Genomic DNA, 4,357 nt, shown 5'->3' with positions numbered 1-4,357 from the left:
CTGTCTTGATCTCTGCATTGAGATCTCTGAAAGCGACACAAGTTCCATTAACCAACTTCTTCATGTTGGTTACTGACCCAGTCAGCTACGTCACATCGTGCGAGATGGCTGACACCTGATCATCGGCCATGAAGTCCTCTTCAGCAGGAACCATACTGCTTGAAGGAGTCATGACAATCTTCTTCGGCGCCATTGTCACTCCCAATGTCGACAAGGCTCTGGTACCAACTTGTCACGGGCTGGGAAGCGAAGGCCCCCGTGACTTAGCTTCGGGCAATCACACACACCGAAGGCAGGCCTTTTAAGCGCACAAGCAACGCACAACACACGCGCACGAGCGGAAGCAAGAGTACGCGTATGCACAAGCACAAAGAGAGAGATATGCAAAAAGCTTCTTTATAGATATTTGAAAGCAAAGTACATCAAGAGAGGAAGAGAGGGTCCGAATACATGGGGTTCTTAGGCCGTAAGGCCTTGTGGGGCACTCTAGAGTGCCAAAGAGGTATATACATCAGAGCAAAAAGGTGAAAAACATGGTGGTCCGAAACAATAACATTGCCCCTTCTTATATACAAGGGGCTGACATCCGTGAGAATGGAACCTTGATCACTGGTCTTGCAGACAAACCCCCCTCTCACTATACCAAACCCCTAGTTCTACTCCATAATTGTCGTGGTCTGATCTCAGGGAGAGTTGACCTCGTGACTCGCTGGGCCAGTAGGCATCCCAATGCACCCGTATCAACTGGGTCACCCTGGGGTTTAGTGGACAAAATTGTTTCCTCTAGAAAACTTGCTGATGATAAAAACCAAAGAATATGACAAATCGAAATTAAATAAAAACAATAAAAACTCAACTGAGAGTTTTATTAATATATTACAATAAATATCATTAAATATTTGTTTTAATGATATAATCACGATAGGTTCTATATATAGCTATTTTATCAAAAATTTAATTAATTACTAAAGCCAACATTTTTTTTCTCGTAACATTTTTAATTTTTTTGTTTTTCACCATAGTTAAGATATGATTCGAGGTCATTGTCTAGGTCCGGTTACAGTTAGAGTTCAATTCAGGTTGGATCAGATCAAAATGGTTAGTTGGACATGGTCTTGTTTGCCCATATCCCAATAACAAATGAATCATACTTTATAATTTTTAAATCAATCTTAAGGGGTTAAAATTCTAATTGGCAATGCTCATGGTAAGATTGGACCTAGACCCATTTGGACCACATAAGTTTTCATGGGACCGATAATCAATTGGCACCTTGAAATGAAAGACAGGTGCATACACTCTAGAATTTGTTTAGTCTCAGAACATTTTTTTTTTATGATGAGGAACCCTCGCCGAAGCTAGAAAAAATACGGGACCACCTTGCCTTACGGGGACCACCTCTGAAAGCCATGGACACACTCATGCAAGGGTTTTCGATCTGGTGCCTTCATCTCAGCACCCTTACAACCACCCTGCTGGTCACGCACGTGGGCCACCCTCACGGTGGTGTATTAGTCTCAGAATATTAAGGGGCATTTGTGAACCTCAGATCTCAGAACCGAGGATCTGATGTGGGGTCGGGTATGCCCATATGGATGGCCCCATGACAAGATCATGAGCTTTTCAAACACAGGAACTCTGATCATAGATATGAGGTCTCTTATATAAAGAGGAATAAGAGTGAAATCCTGAATTTGAGAATGGATGGTGAAGGGTCCATCCTCAGATCTTCGAATATCTCTTGGATTTGAGAGTTGAGGCATTCAAACGCACTCTTGGGGCCTGTTTGGATGCACATCTAGACATTTAAAACTCTTATTTTCTGAATTTTGAGTTTCTAAAACTTCAGTTTTTTAAATTTCTGAAAACTAGTAGTGTTTGGATACACCATAAATATCTAGAAAGGATATCAGGATTTTAAATATTTGCCCGTTTGGTTGTTTATTTAATGTTCTGAATTATATAAGCACTAAGAACTGTCGTTCTTATGACACAGTTGGGTTCTATTCCCTACTCGGCTAAGCATATCTACCATGCTTCAGTAGTGCTTGTACTTTGTGAACTATGTCCAATCTTCATCCACAACCCGACTATGGATACAAGCATTTCAAACACTTGTAAGTGTGGTTTTATTAAGGACAGAACGCTTGTATTTTATGATGAGGAACCCTCACCCATAACTGAGTCACTTAATGGGTCCGCCGTCCTGCGAGGTAAACTCCGAGTGGTGTCACCGACACCCAAACCATTACTGTTCAATTATCTGGAAACAGAATGTCCAAAAGACTGGTTAACAGATGGTATTCAGATAAAAATCCTGTTTCCTTTCTCTCTGAAACCTTGGCATAGATCTAAGCTACGAACCCAGCATATATAGGGATCTAAGAAAAAAAAATCTGTTTTTTTAACGGTCTGCGGGGTGGAAACAGAACTGCCCTTTGGCTCTCCCCGAAAAAACCCTTTCTTTTTTTAACCCATTCATAAAACACTCTCACCAGTTAAAGGCACCAGCACGCCTGGTGGGAGATGAACCTGGGATGAAGGGGTCAGCACCTTTTCCCTAGGCCCACTGCCAGACCGGCCATCCAGGCTGATGTAGAACATTTGCACTTGAAGTCCATGTGCTGCTTGGCTAGTAATTACAATGCTCCATGTCTACAACTTTCCCCTCTAAAACCTCAAACAACCATATAGCATTGCCATTGCTTTATTTGACTATCCATTGCCATTTCCAAATTCATTTCTCGGTGTCACTGTAAAACTCAAGTTTTTTTTATAATTAAAATGAATAAATGATAGATTATTGATGCGATTATGGTTATAATTGTGAATTCTTCATTTTCTTATTTTTGATTACTTATGAACCTTTGTCTCAAGTTATGAATAATATTTTAAGAATAATTGAAAAAGATAAATTGTGAAGATTATATGAGTTTGGTGTGGTTTGAATCTTGAATTTCGGTTCTAGATTCAAAATCTTTATTTGGATCTAAGATGAATTTGGGGTGCAGTTTGGTTTGAATCCAATCTAAATATTAATTGGATCCAATGTTTATGGATTGGACACTCATAGGGGACATCCTATGTGGATCCCCATTTGGATCGAGGAGTCCATATGAATTAAAATATCATCTAGTTTTAAATTTAGACCAATAAATCAAATACAAATAAAAATATGATAATTAAGTTTTTTAATTTTAAACTTATTTTTAAATCAATAAATAAAGAGATTAAGAGGGTGGGACATCCCACATCTCTAGAAGAGTTCACATAAGCTATAACATGCTAGAGTTGGTTATTGAATAATCAAATCTAATTATTTTATTTAAGTAAAACTAAAAAAATCAACTAAGTAGAAAATTAAAGTTTAAAAGTTAGAAATTTTTCTATAAAGGACTCCTCCCCCCTTCACACAATTTTGGAAAAAGCGAGTCCGTTCTCATAAGGTTAGGGCTGTGGAGAAGGGATATAAATACCCCCTCTCACACGCCCCTCTTACTTTCTCAGAAAAATCTTCCTATCTCTCTTCTTTTTTTCTTTTTACTTTTTGCTTTCTCTCTTCTCCTAAAATGTCTAGGAGGCCTGTAGTACGTTGTGCAACCATTGAACCTGCACATACTTTGGTGGTTGTGGTGGTGTAGAGATCTGACTACCCGATCTATCAAATTTTGTTGGTAAAATTTACATAGTAGATGCCTTTTACGTGCATTAAGCATGTATATCTAAGTTATTTTTATTACTAACAATATATTTACATGTTTGGATCTATTATACATGTTTTTTTTTAAATCGTTATTTGGATTCGAAAAAGATAAATCATGAGTTTTTAATAGAAATAATTTTTGAGAAACATGCCTAAATAGGGTTTTTTCATTGGTTCTTATTAAATTCTATCATAACTTGATTATTGATGGTGTTATTCATGAGTTAATTCATATCGAATTTGATCAAATATAAAATATTGAAATGTCAAAGGTTTTATGCTCTCAAGAAGAGTTTTTACAAAAATATTTTCTGATAAATCTAAATTTGTGATGACTGATATGTAATTTCTGGCTAGTTTCGGCAATAAATTGATATCTCTTCGAATATCTGTCATAAAAATCTAAATAAAATTACTAGAATGATGTACGCATCTTGATCTTGAATTTAGAATCTTGTTTTGTTTTTTTGAAAGTAGTATTGAGGAAGAAACCTCCATTTTAACAGAGCTTCAATTTCTAGCTCTAGATACATGAATATTTTGACCTATCTCTAATAAAAGATATAAACACCCAAGAAAAATAACTCTGAATAATTTATAAAAAAATTTAAGTGAAGACTAACATATAATAAGAGACCGTGTAAAAATAGTTTG

This window comes from Nuphar pumila, chromosome 6 (assembly GCF_984573655.1).
Source record: "Nuphar pumila chromosome 6, dmNupPumi1.hap1.1, whole genome shotgun sequence".
In the NCBI taxonomy this organism is placed as follows: Eukaryota; Viridiplantae; Streptophyta; class Magnoliopsida; order Nymphaeales; family Nymphaeaceae; genus Nuphar; species Nuphar pumila.
The sequence above is the reverse complement of the archived record's forward strand: the minus strand, read 5'-3'. Positions refer to the sequence as shown.